Source organism: Rhinatrema bivittatum, chromosome 2 (genome assembly GCF_901001135.1).
Source record: "Rhinatrema bivittatum chromosome 2, aRhiBiv1.1, whole genome shotgun sequence".
Taxonomy (NCBI): Eukaryota; Metazoa; Chordata; class Amphibia; order Gymnophiona; family Rhinatrematidae; genus Rhinatrema; species Rhinatrema bivittatum.
In genome coordinates this window covers 658,837,459-658,852,037 of record NC_042616.1, presented here as the reverse complement: position 1 = coordinate 658,852,037, position 14,579 = coordinate 658,837,459, and the positions used below count along the sequence as shown (strand labels likewise).

At 41.6% G+C, this 14,579-nt stretch overlaps 1 long non-coding RNA gene and 1 other non-coding gene across 2 annotated transcripts in view; both read left to right on the top strand.

Annotated features, from left to right (window-relative positions):
• LOC115085418 overlaps positions 1–11,881 on the top strand; it is a 51,828-nt gene extending 39,947 nt beyond the window's left edge. Inside the window, exons 6-7 of the long non-coding RNA XR_003854839.1 lie at positions 9,351–9,420; positions 11,685–11,881. This is a non-coding gene — a long non-coding RNA (uncharacterized LOC115085418). The remainder of the gene's footprint in view (positions 1–9,350; positions 9,421–11,684) is intronic.
• Positions 9,167–9,247, top strand: LOC115086382. The gene has a single exon (XR_003855261.1). It is a non-coding gene; the product is annotated as a small nucleolar RNA SNORD87 (small nucleolar RNA).
• Positions 11,882–14,579: the final 2,698 nt, after the last annotated feature.

Genomic DNA, 14,579 nt, shown 5'->3' with positions numbered 1-14,579 from the left:
TCATCCGTAGTGGTAGCCAGAAGGCAACTCTGGCTCCGAGGTTGGTCAGCTAACACGACTTCCAAGACGCAACTCACGAGAATGCCCTTTAAACGAGCCGTCCTGTTTAGAAACGAACTGGAGAAGTTATCCGACAAATGGGGCGAATCCCCAGTACCTCTGCTACCAGAGGACAGAACAAATGAAGCCACGCCCCTCTCCCCGATTACCTAGGGGCAGAGGATCACAGCGTTTCAGACCCTACAAGAGTACATATCAAGCCCCTCACCCCACAGGCAGGGGCCAGTCCTTTCGGAACAAACACAACAAGAGGGGAGCCGGCTCCGGCACAGGCCCCAGCCGCACCCCACAATGAGAATCTACCATAATATGGGAACACTGAGAGGAGAGGATCACCTTGCTGGTGGCTGAAAGGAATCTGTAAGTTTTTGCATGGGACATTGTCTTTTTTTTAAAAGTATTGGGGCAAAGTTAACTATTTGGGAATATTATTTAGTGTGTTTGTATGTTTGTGCTTTTAATAGTCAGGCAGTGAATAAACAAGTTAGACTGTTTGTATTTTTAAATAGTCGGTCAATAAGGTAGCTAGTAAGCAGTAGGTAGTGTGTTTATTTTTAAAAGTCTGCAGAACTGAGTGTTCTACAGACTTTTAAAGAACTGAGTGTTTGTATTTAAAAAAAAAAAACACCACACCACAAAAAACCCCCAAAAAGTAGCCAGAAGCTAGAAATAAGCTAGGAGCAGTGGATACCTAAGTAAAAAGGTTGAAAAGTTCAGCTCAGTTACTCACCTTGGAAAGATGTTGAGGTAGTGTGATTGGGTTTGAATAGGGACCAACATTTGTTAATCAAGAGAGCAGTGAGTCACTCTGGCTGACTAACTGAAGTTACTGTTTGGATTTCCCAACCCACCCACCCCTAGCTCATCCCTTAATTTATAGGCAGGTGCCACTTTCACCAAAAAAAAAAAAAAAAATCAACAAAAACTTTGAGAATTTGATAAGACCCCAGTAGGCCACTACCAGACATATAGTGAATTCACTAATACATTTAAAGGATGTTAGACACATTCCTACTCCCATAGCAACTTAAAACTTAACTAGGAACTGATCAAAATTGAGATGAAGGCAGCAGTCCAGCAGTAAGCGGTGGGCTTCCCAGTCTTTTGCATCGAGTGTCACATGTGTGATTTTTTTACCCACCGGTGAGAAGTTGTACATGTGCATGCACTGCAAAGAGCTCCTGGCTCTCAGAGAACGAGTCTGATCTCTGGAGGCTAGTGTGGCAGACCTGGAGGAGTTGAGGCAGACAGAGGTATATAGATGAGACCTTCAGGGACATAGCCAAGTCCCAGACTGGCAGCCCTGGTGCTGCCTTGGAGGAAGAAGGTCTCATGATGGGAGAGCATCAACCGGGTGCAGCAGGAAAGGATCCTGTAGCAAGGACCTGCTCTCCAGGTGATGCATTGTCCTTTCACACTGAGGATATCTCCCCAAGGCCTACTGCCCAGGAGGGAAGGGTTAGGTCGGCCGTCATAGTTGGTGATTCAATTATTAGGAATGTAGATAGCTGGGTGGCTGGTGGGCGTGAGGATCGCCTGGTAACATGCCTACCTGGTGCAAAGGTGGCGGACCTCACGCGTCACCTAGATAGGATTTTAGACAGTGCTGGGGAGGATCCGGCTGTCATGGTACATGTGGGCACCAACGACATAGGAAAATGTGGGAGGTTCTGGAAGCCAAATTTAGGCTCCTAGGTAGAAAGCTTAAATCCAGAACCTCCAGGGTAGCATTCTCTGAAATGCTCCCTGTTCCATGCGCAGGTCACCAGAGGCAGGCAGAGCTCTGGAGTCTCAATGCGTGGCTGAGACAATGGTGTAAGGAAGAGGGATTCAGTTTTGTTAGGAACTGGGGAACCTTTTGGGGAAGGGATGGGCTCCACCTTAACCAGGGTGGAACCAGACTGCTGGCGCTAACTTTTAAAAAGGAGAGAGAGCAGCTTTTAAACTAGAACAAAGGGGAAACCAGACAGTCGCTCAGCAGCACATGTTTGGAGGGAGGTATCTTCAATGGATACTAATGATGCATTTGAATTAGGGCATCCCGACAGTGAGGTTCCAATAAGAAAGTAGTCCAAGTGCCTGTAACTAAAAACTCACCTGAGCTAAAAAATTCTAACTTATCTCTAACAATTAAAAAGCAGAATGAAAATACAAACAAAAAACAAACTTTGAAATGTTTGTCTGCTAATGCCAGAAGTCTTAAGAAGTAAGATGGGAGAATTAGAATGTATAGCAGTGAATGATGACATAGACTTAATTGGCATCTCAGAGACATGGTGGAAAGAGGATAACCAATGGGACAGTGCTATACCGGGGTACAAATTATATTGCAGACAGAGGAGCACCCGGGAGGAGATGTGGCGCTTTATGTCCAGGATGGCATAGAGTCCAACAGGATAAACATCCTGCATGAGACTAAATACAAAATTGAATCTTTATGGGTAGAAATCCCTTGTGTGTTGGGGAAGACTATAGTGATAGGAGTATACTACCGTCCACCTGGTCAAGATGGTGAGACGGACAATGAAATGCTAAGAGAAATTAGGGAAGATAACCAAATTGGTAGTGCGGTAATAATGGGAGACTTCAATTACTCCAATATTGATTGGGTAAATGTATCATCGTGACACGCTAGAGAGAAAGTTCCTGGATAGAATAAATGGTAGCTTTATGGAGCAAAACGATTACCGGCATGGTTAAAAGGGGAGGTGAAAGAAGCTATTTTAGCCAAAAGATCTTCTTTCAAAAATTGGAAGAAGGATCCAACAGAAGAAAATAGGATAAAGCATAAACATTGGCAAGTTAAATATAAGACAAGCTAAGAGAGAATTTGAAAAGAAGTTTGCCATAGAGGCAAAAACTCTCAGTAAAAACATTTTTAAATATATCCGAAGCAGAAAGCCTTTGAGGGAGTCAGTTGGACCGTTTGATCGAGGGGTTAAAGGGGCACTTTTGCGGAAAGATTAAATGATTTCTTTGCTTCGGTGTTTACTGAAGAGGATGTTGGGGAGGTACCCGTAATGGAGAAGGTTTTCATGGGTAATGATTCAGATGGACTGAATCAAATCACGGTGAACCTAGAAGATGTGGTAGACCTGTGACAAACTGAAGAGTAGTAAATCACCTGGACCGGATGGTATACACCCCAGAGTTCTGAAGGAACTAAAAAATGAAATTTCAGACCTATTAGTAAAAATTTGTAGCCTATCATTAAAATCATCCATTGTACCTGAAAACTGGAGGATAGCTAATGTAACCCCAATATTTAAAAAGGGCTCCAGGGGCGATCCAGGAAACTACAGACCGGTTAGCCTGACTTCAGTGCCAGGAAAAATAGTGGAAAGTGTTCTAAACATCAAAATCACAGAACATATAGAAAGACATGGTTTAATGGAACAAAATCAGAATGGCTTTACCCAAGGCAAGTCTTGCCTCACAAATCTGCTTCACTTTTTTGAAGGAGTTAATAAACATGTGGATAAAGGTGAACCGGTAGATGTAGTATACTTGGATTTTCAGAAGGCATTTGACAAAGTTCCTCATGAGAGGCTTCTAGGAAAAGTAAAAAGTCATGGGATAGGTGGCGATGTCCTTTCGTGGATTGCAAACTGGCTAAAAGACAGGAAACAGAGTAGGATTAAATGGACAATTTTCTCAGTGGAAGGGAGTGGGCAGTGGAGTGCCTCAGGGATCTGTATTGGGACCCTTACTTTTCAATATATTTATAAATAATCTGGAAAGAAATATGACGAGTGAGATAATCAGATTTGCAGATGACACAAAATTGTTCAGAGTAGTTAAATCACAAGCAGATTGTGATAAATTGCAGGAAGACCTTGTGAGGCTGGAAAATTGGGCATCAAAATGGCAGATGAAATTTAATGTGGATAAGTGCAAGGTGATGCATATAGGGAAAAATAACCCATGCTATAATTACACAATGTTGGGTTCCATATTAGGTGCTACAACCCAAGAAAGAGATCTAGGCGTCATAGTGGATAACACATTGAAATCGTCGGTTCAGTGTGCTGCGGCAGTCAAAAAAACAAACAGAATGTTGGGAATTATTAGAAAGGGAATGGTGAATAAGAAGAGAAACTTGTAATTTTTATTTTGACAGAATTAAAATCCTGCAAACTGTTTTATCTTAGCAGCTTAATGCTTTTTGTTTCTTAGACATACTTGCTTAATCCCTGGCCTCTAACATACTCTTCCCTTCTATCACTCACCAAAGCCTTACTCCTGAAGCCTTTCCTTAGCTTAATTTAAAAGGCTTAATATCATAAAGGTGGTTCAATTTGTTTTTATGAGGATGAAAGAAAACTATTTGCACAGCTGCATATTTAGAGTAAGAGGGCTCATCTCTATGGCTAGGGTATAGCGCCCCTTTCCCAGCAAAGTATCTGTATTTATATATTAGATTTTCCTTCTTAATGGGTATAAGCACATATAACTAGGGCTTATGAAAGGTGTTTATAAATTGTCAATTTGTGTTTTTCATTTTCCAGCTAATTAAGGGTTCTATGTGAGTACAAAAAAATTGTTGGTATTTTTGCGGCGCAGGTATTGCTGGTTTCTTTTTCTGGTTGAATTAAATATATACGTTTATACAGCTGAGGAGGGAATCGGCATGGGAAAAGGCACAAAAAGAGTGGAGGCTCCAAGGCAGGTAATGGAAGGGTTGAGAGAGAACTAGGGGAAGTGGTGCATTTCTGGTATTTATCCAATAAAGACCTTTTTCTTTTTTTCATCAGGGTGTTTGTTGGTTAAAACCTAAAATCAGAAGCCCTACCTATATAATTTTGACTTTCTTAGCAAAACAGATACCAGCACAATATTTTCATAATTACTAGGTATCACTCAGGAAGATCTTTGTCGAGCTGCACACGTTATATTTGCCATCATTGGTTTTGCCTGGGAGATTCATTGGGCAAATGATTTCTCAGTAAAAGTCCTTGGAGCTGGGCAGACTTCCTGGTCAAGCAGCCATCCAGGGCAGTGCAAGGATATTGGAAATACTAGGTGAACCTTCAGCCCCCTGATTATTAAAATCAACACTCATGATGACCCCACCACCATCCCTACCAGAAGAAATTACCCCCCCCCCCCAATTAGGAATAGGAGGATAACTTTTATTTCCTACCATGTGGCCAGATGGACTCAGGACCAGTGGGTTCTGTGTTCCTCTGCTAGCAGATGGAGCCGGAGTCAGGTTTCAAAGCTGACTTCACCCTAGATATACCCCTGCAGTGGCCTTAGCTCTTCAGTATCTCTCCATGTCCTAGCAGTTGCGGGCGCTATCTCCACACTAGCACGGTGTTAACGGGATTGCAGCACTAATCCAAAGAGAAATTTTTATCTTCACTTTAAAGGAAGATTGAGCCCCGCTCTCCTGCGGTGATACCAAAGGGTCCCTCCCCCAGTTGAGAATTCCTGAGGTGATTTCAGAGCTCCATCAGAGGTGTGCCTTGATCTGGTAGCCAGTTCCTGGCGTGGACTTAGCTGCTGAAGTAGCTGAAAGGCAGCGGGTGCAGAAGCTGAGCGCAGCGGTGAAGGCCAAAGTCCTCCCTCCGTAGCCGGAGACAGTCTCTGCACCCAGCCGGTAAGCACTGAGACCAGGTAAATAGAGAAGAACCTCTCCGATCCAGAGATGTTGAAGGGCTTCGGTAAGTCTTTCCTCCGGTCTCCTTGCTTGGCACACCGTAGCGACTTAGTTCCCGATCTCCATTCGGGCGAGGTAAAGGGGTTCTGAGTGGGTTGAGCGACCCCCCCCCTCGATGGGCTAGGCCCCGTTTTCAGCTCGGTCGACTCTCCACGTGGCGATCGGTGGCGCCATCTTGCGAGTGGTTTGGTGTGGCGCCATTTTCCCCCTTCGGCTGTCAGTACGTGCGGTGCAGGCCGGCCTTCTATGTGCCTAATGTGCACATAGCTGCCCGCACAACTGACCGCTTAGACATATGTGCGCTGAGGCGAGTCTGTGCACACCCGATAGGCAATAACTGGCTAAACGCACAAACCACACAGGCCTTTGGCCCCGGCAGCAAAGAAGCTCAGGCGACACTCTCTGCGCGGCCTGCCATATTAGAGCCGCACTGTCTGACCTGGAATCCTGCCTCTGTCAGCACTGTGACGAGGCCGAGGGAGGGCTGGATTCTCAAAAAATTTCCAAATCTGGCCCATCCCAGTCAGAGGACGGGTCAGCCACGACCTTATCCTATAGGTTCCCGGACCTGAGCAATTCCGGGGCGGCGTCCTCCCTGGGAAAGGGCAGCTCAGTGGCTCCACCCTGGTTCCCCCTGGGATAAATATGGATCCGGTGGCCTACTTTTGGAATTTTTTCAAGGCCTCCAAGCCTTTGTTCAGGCCTAGTCAGCTCTGGTCCCTGCCCAGGTTATACCCCAACTGGGGGGCCTCGGTCTCCCGGTCCTGCCTGCGGGCCGCAAGACATACCACGCCTCACCAAAACTATCCCTGACAGAGATAGCGTTGCACTGGAAACAAGTGAAAGTACCAAATCTAGCTGATGTACAACACCGGCTATTTTCCTATTACCAGTTAGGTAGACTCACTGCTATACATTGGAGTCACCTAACGTCCTTCCGGGTCATATGGGAACCCTTTCAGAAATGGTTAGAAGCGCAAACTTCCACCTGATTGTCACAGCTTTTACAGTTACGCTTGCCCTGTGTATACCTGTTTCCCTGTGGTCTTACTCCTAAAGCTATGATGCTATATCTTTTTCCCTATGCAGATTCTCTGCCTTGTACCTATATCATAGTTATTACTCACCTAAATGACATTGCTCCCTAATTTGTACAAAGTAAATTTTATATGTGTATTTAGACGAGGACTCCAGTAGGGGTGGGAGAGGGGAGGGGGGTGGGTTGGGTTTGCTCAGTTCTGTTATGCGATACTGTGCTATTACTCTGCTCTATAACTATTAATACAACTGTTTTCTCTTGAGTAATACCATTCTGGCATTGCTAAATTATCATGCTGCTGATATTACTGCTGCACACTGGTTGCGGCCTGTCATTTGAATTAGCTCTGCTTACTGTACTGTTTTTCTGGTTTGACAATTAAAAAACAGATTACAAACAAAAAAGAACTATCCCTGACAAGGGACCCAGATACCACGGATGACGACTAGGATCCACTGGAGGATGGGGAAATTCCTCCAGGCCTGGAACCATAGGCTCGGATAGAGAGATGCTTCCCCCCCCCCCCCCCCCCCCCCCCCCCCCCCCCCCCCCCCCCCAGCAAAGGTTTGTGAACCATCTCAGCAGGAGATAAGTGTTCTGGAGTGATAAGGGAAGCCTATGCTCTGCAGCCTTCTCTGTGTCCCCCAGGGATGTTTGTGGCATGTATCTGCAGAAGAGGAAGGCAGTGGAGTTTGTCAAGGCTTCTAAACTGATGGGCTGTGATTCCAGGGCCCAAGTCACAAGAAGATACGGGCGGTTATTCTATTTGATAATTCCTGAGAAGGAAAGTTCCTCTTGCCTCAACCTGGCCCAAAAAGGGGGTCAGTCATCATTGACGAGTGACTCGATTCCCTATGGAAACCTTAGCTTTGGTGAAAATGGCAATACAATCAAGAATTTCTACATTTCTGGATCTGTCAGAGGCGTAGCTACATATGCCCATTTGGCTGGAGCATCAGCGGTTTTCTGCAGTTCACCGTTTTGGGGTAGCATTATCAGTTTTGAGCACTGCCTTTCAGTCTAGCCACCGCACCCAGAACCTTTGCCAAGGTCAGGGTGAGAGAGGATGAAATTCTGGTTCTCCCATACCTGGCTTACTTAATTCGGGCCAAGAACCTGGGAAAGTGTCTTCAGGCCTTACATAAGGTGATCGCCTCAACAACACTGACCGCATGTTTGTTCTCCACAATGACAGTAAACAGGGTGAGTGTGTGTTGCGGGCTACCATAGTCTGCTAGATTAAGGAAGTTATCCCAGTTGTGACTGTGAATACTGAGCAGCCGTTAGCTAGATGGATTAGGGCTCGAGCAGTGTCATGGGCGGAGCTTTGATTGTTGTCTCCTGTTGAGTTTTGCTGAGCTGTGACATGTACCTCCACTATATACCTTTCAGGTATTACTGCCTGGATGTGCAGACCTGGGAGGACATAGGCTTGAGGTGTGGTTGGACCAAAGGCAGCTTCCCTCCCTATTCGGGAGTAGCTTTGATACATCCCACTGCTGTGGATTAACCTGTTTGAAAGCTAAGAAATGAGAAATTACTACTTACCTGATAATTTCCTTTTCTTTAGTGAAGACAGGTTAATCCATCTTTTCTGCCCTTGGCTGCCGGTCCGTGGTTTTATTGTCCTTAGTGGGTGAGTTTCCGGGGATAAATGGTGTCAGTTTTCAGTCCGTAGAGTGGTGGTGATACACTCTTTGTCAGAGCTCCGTGGTCCCTGTTATCTGAATGGTTGTCTGTTGATAGTTATAATCAAATATTTTAGTCTGTCCACAGTTGGCTTTTGTAGAGAATACTGGCTGGCTGATGTCAGTGCAGAGGTATGTATACTGTGACAACAGCTTTGCTCTGTCTCCATCTGCTGGTAGAGGTGCATAACTCACTAGTATGGATTAACCTGTCTTCACTAAAGAAAAGGCAATTATCAAGGAGTAGTAATTTCTCAATCTCTGATATTACATTAGAAACCTTGCATATCTGTATAATTTGTTTTTTGTACTGGGTGAGGAAAAGGAATCTCAAGTTTCAGTACAGGAAGGAGATCTCAGGGGTAGGAAGGGAGGAGGAGGACCAGGAATGGGGTGAGAAGGCAGTAAATCACTCAGTCAACTTGCTGCCCTCTAGATTTTTGCTGCCCTAGGCATACAGGTTTAGTGTACCTATTGACAAATCCAGGTGTGGATATTTTTTGGATTTTCAGATTGTTTGTACAGATTTGTCATCAGGAAGCTAAATACAGCACTTAATGTGTACAGTAAACTTGTCTATACCATAATCATATTTTAGTGCAAGAACAGGAAATAGTGGAAAAGTTTGGATGAAATTAGAAAGTGACAGTCTTATTTGAAAAAAAAACAAAACTTTTGGACAACAGGACCCTATATTGGCACTACTGGGATCACTTTGCTGGCGCAATGATGAGTATCTTTGCCGTTTACCCAACTGACACTTTCAGGGATGAGAATATCCAAGACTGAGATGCCAGCAAAGTGTTACCATGAACACAGTTAATCTGATATGTAAAATGAATCTAGGGATGGTATTTCTTTTCCTCTCTAAGCATTGTGGTGTCCCTCCTTTCTCCTGCAGATGTCCTGTATTTTATGGGTCTTTTCATGCTGTCTGTCGGTGGATCCTGAAATGTCCCAGAAATTTTCAGGTAAACAGAACATAGCAGTATAGAACAGCCTCTCTTTAATAATGTTAAGACTGAGGGCTGTGCTGAAATAAGTATTGTGGGGTCTTTTTTTTTTTTTTTTTTTAAGACCAGTTTCTGATGTTGCCAGTCTCTTCCCAATGGTCTAGGACATTGTGATGCTGAAGGGACACAACTTTTGCCTATTCACTGTGGCAGAGCCACCAGTTTCCTGAGCCAGCTCAGGAGTTAATTCTGCGACAAAGATTTAAAAATTCTGTAGCAATTATGGCACATTTGTATGACTTTCATAGAATTTATTTAACATTTAAAACTATTTTGCATTATACAAATAATTTTTCTAGTCTTCCTGTTTGTGTATTTTGTTGTTTTTCCATTCTTTTTTCTATTTGCGTTTCCTTTTTTTTTAACTTTCCATTGTTTTTTTCCACTTTCTTCAATCTTCTTCTTTTACATCTTCTGTTGCTATAGCTAGGCCTTTTCTCTTACCTGCTTCCACCTATTATTCTTTTCTCTTTTCCCAGACAGTCTTCTTCCCTCTGTTCTATTTGATCCCTCCTCTAGTTTTCTTCACTCGACTCTTTTGGTCCTGCATCTCTGTTCCACCCCTTGCCTCCTTAAGCAGCCTCACCACCCATCCTCTATCTATACCATTTCCCTCCTTGCTCTCCAACAAGAGGAGGTGAATGGTACTTCTGGCCAGGCCAGACTTGTGGATTCACTGTGCAGGACACTAGGATTGGTGGGGGAAGACGACCCCATGCACCTGGCCAGCTGCCACTCCCTCATTTCCTGGAATTCCACAGTAAGGGTCGAATTTTGTGGCCATGGAATCACAAGAGGGCCTGCTCTATGGGTTTTTGAAGTGAGGTTATTTCAGCTGGAAATGTGCATCATAGGAGATGCAGTTTTAAAGATTAACTATTGCAGAGGAAATGCTGCTGTCTGATCTGTATGGTGCTTAAAGCCTGAATTTTCCACAAATTTTGCTAAGTTTCTGCTTTGACATGTCTGAAAGGTGGAATATAAATTAAATGGGAGAAGATTCATAGAAAAAATGAACAGCCTGATATTAAAGTAAATGTTATGAAAAAACACAGCAAAGCAGCAAACATAAGGTAACAGAACATATATGCATCTATATGTGACAAACCCTAAAAAAAATCAATGAAAAATATGAATCAGTGGTGAAAATTTAACACAGTAAGCGCCCCTAAGATACTATATATATTGAACCCCATAAACAAACTGAGTAAGAAGACCGGCAAAAATAGTAGACAAATAGTATATATATGTAAATATGGGTGATAATAAAAACAATTTTTAAGTGGCCTAAAATTCTATAGAATCTTTAAAGAGTTCATTGTGAGTACAAAAAAATTAGTTTAAGAAAGTCACACTGTTGCAAGTCTCTACTTACGTCAGGATGAACGTCTGAGAATGAAAAATGGTTACAAAATTGAAACTATAAAATAAAAGATTGGAAGAAATTTTAAAAAATTAGGTTTACAAATATGGAGAAACCCGAAAAAGAATTCAGAGAGGTAACATAGAAAATATACCTTCAAAACGGCACGATAAGCGCTTAAGACTGCTGCAAGTAATGCTAGCAGTCTATTTAAATACATTGAAAAACCGTGCCAAAAAACAGGGAAGCCCCACATACAAACTGTCAGGACCTGCAACGTCACTATGAAGAGAGCCAATCAGGGTGGGTATGACTCGTCATAAATAAAAAGAAAAAAGTCAGAGACTTGCGACAGCTTTTGACTCTTAAACTAATTTTTTTGCACTCACAATGAACTCTTTAAAGATTCTACAGAATTTTAGACATTAAAAAATTTTATGGTTATCACCCATATTTATATATATATACTATGTCTCTACTATTTTTGCTGGTCTACTTATTCAGATTGTTTATGGGGTTCAATATATATAGTATTTTAGTGTGCTTACTGTTAAATTTTCACTACTGCATCGTATTTTTCACTGGTGTTTTTTAGGGTTTGTTTCACATATAGACGTATATATGTTCTGTTCCCCTATGTTTGCTGCTTTGCTGTGTTTGTTTTCATGTTTACTTTAATATCAAGTGTTCATGGGGTTTCCTGCCAGATGGTTGACATGTTTCATTTTATATTTTCTGTATACATTTTATAGTCACTATATATATATTCTTGTGTATTTCTATTTAAATATTTAAATTTTGTTTTCTTTTGGGGCTTTTCCATGTACATTTCATCTACATTTGTTTTGTTTTATTTCAGATTCAGTATATTGTTGCCTTGAAGATCTCTTTGGTCTCATTTTATGTCCCTCCTGATGCAGCCACTGTGAAACATGGCCCGTGTCGGGGAACCGATAGTGTTGCTACTTTAATTTGTGAATAATAAGTTTCATAGATAAGACTGCCTGACTATTCTGAATTACACATTAATAAAATTTACTTTATGAATTGAAGACACATTTTGTCTGTAGATGACCTTGAGTGTTTGGACACATCCTCTTCTTTTTGTGGTTTACCTTTTTTGATATGTTACATCCTCTATTGTGTTGGCAACATCTATCCTTCTACATCCATCAAATATAAAATTAAATCTTTACCTTGCCATTTCTGAAAAATCCCCTTCTGTGGCCAAGACTTTATTGCCTATTAGTGGATATGGAGATATCTTGTAATTCACTTGAGACTTATTACATAGCCCTTCCACAGTGTTAAAACAGGTGGATCATAATGGATCTAAGATTTAAGTGAATCTGGGATGGTACCGCATGAAGTATGTATGTCAACTCCAAGGGACTAGCTAGACCCTGTTCTCTCTCAATACGTGTATAATAGGGTGTGTTAAATGACGTGTCCTCTAAATGTCTCATGTTGCAGGCCATATTGTACATCTTGAAATTTGGTAACCGAAGTCCACTTTGCTCTATGGGCTTCATAAAAATATTAAGGACTATTCTAGCATCCATAAAAACTTCCTTGTTACTTTATCATACTAAGTTCTTTTTTTAGTCAAATGAATAGGTAATAACTGAGACACAACCATTTAGGAAATATATGTAAAAGATGAATCTTCCAAATCAAAGAAATAGGAAATCTCGCCCACTGTTGCAACAGGGATATGGTGAGAGAAAACAAATGGGAAAAATCTCTAAGTACTTAAATCTACCCATTTAAGTACTTAGGGATTTTACCTAAGACCCACTAACACACCAAATCTCAAATTCCTGTAAAATGGATGTTAGAGAACCAATTGGATCTGTAATGTGAATGAGAGAATATCAGCAGAAGCTGCAATTGTAAACTGACCTGGCCCATTTTAGTTCCTGAAATTTAAGGAGGGAGCTCTAAACACAATATGAACAAAAGTGATATGAGGGGACATCCGTACCTGGTTCCCCTTTGTAATTCAGTTTTTCCTGAAAAAATGCCATTGACATCACTTGATCAAAAGACTGAGCAAAATTACCTACAATACCAAATTGTTTCGCACATGAATGACCAATCTGCTATTAAATGTCTTTTCTGCATCAAAATGAACTAGTCATGGAGATCTTTTCCCATGTACAATATTCTAGAGAAGCCATTGATTGCCCTGCGCACATTTGAAACTGGGAAGTATTTTTGCCAATCTGCCGCCGTTTTAGCTAGTAAGTTAACATTAAGATTTAACAATAAAACAGGGCAATATGATTCGGGAGAACAATGATAGATTGTTGTCCCTAACAGCGTCCCATTTTTTATTACACATTCAAACATGTTTCCCAGTTGCAAGTATATTTTATGTCCCGAAATTTTATAGAATTCTCCTGGTAGTTGATCTGGCTCTGGGGATGTCCCCTCCTCTAGCTTAAGAGGCACATTTAACAAGACAGTTGTTCCTCTGAAACCTTTGGGAGTGGAATAGATTGTAAATATTTGGCATCTTAGAATTAACAAATTCTGTGTCTAAGTTTGTTATAATATTGTTGGGAAAATTTAACAGAACACTGTTCGAATGTACAACTCTCCCTGAGGCCTTTTTCTTGGTTTTCACAAAATTCGATCCCGACCAATTTTTTTGTCAAATTAGCCAACATTGTCTGCTTTATTCCCAAACTGAAATAATTTAAATTTATAATATAAAAGGCTTTTCTGTGTACACTGGTGAATTAAAAAATTTAACATTGACTGAGTCGCAAAAACGTTTGCCCTATTACCTACAGTAGGTTTCTTAGCCAATTTCTTTGGCCCTCTGTAGCTGATCTTTGATTCTTAAAATATCCTGAGTAATTTTTTTAAAAACTTATGATCGCTATTCCTTAGCAGACCCCATAGTAACCCTTTGCACCAGGTCATGCTTCCACTGAGGACTCATCTAAAATAGCCTCCACTCTAGGACCAGCTGCACAGTGAAGCAGTTATTTATGGCATCTAGACACTTAACCTTTCTAGCATGTCTCAATGAAACATTGACCAAATCAATCTGGGATAATTGAAATCTCCCATTATTATTGTGTTGCCAAATTTATTTGCTTTTCTATTTTCAGCTAGTATCTCAATCTGTCTTTATCTTGGCCAGTGAATGTATATATACACATTGTTATGCTCTTACCCATCACACATGGAATGTCTGTCCATAAGGATTCCACAGTGCATTTTTTCTTGCAGGAAATTTGATCTGTGCTGTCATAGCGTAATTTATACCCTTCTATCAGTGTCCCATTGGCTATCCTTCCACCATGTATATGTAATGTTTATATCCTTGTATAATGCCATGTTTTGAACCAGGAGACCAGGGTTTGAGTCCTGCTGTCACTCCTTGTGACCTTGGGCAAGTCACTTTACCCTCCATTGCCTCAGGTACAAACTTAGATTGTAAGCCCTGTGGGGATAGGGAAATACCTACAGTACCTGAATGTAATCCACTTTGACGTGCTGAGAAAAGTGCAAAAAGTGGAATATAAAATAAATGCATTCTAACTCTCCAGTCTTATTAATCAGACTTCTGCTATTTGTATATAGATATTTTAAAGTGTTTTTATTTGTATTCACAACCTGCTTGTTAGCAGAGGATGCAGGCAGTATAAAGTCATTCTTACCTGTCTGCTCTTTATCTACATCCATCTGGGCTATTAGCCTTAAACATGACCTTAACTGTGCCATTCAATTTCCTTGTTTT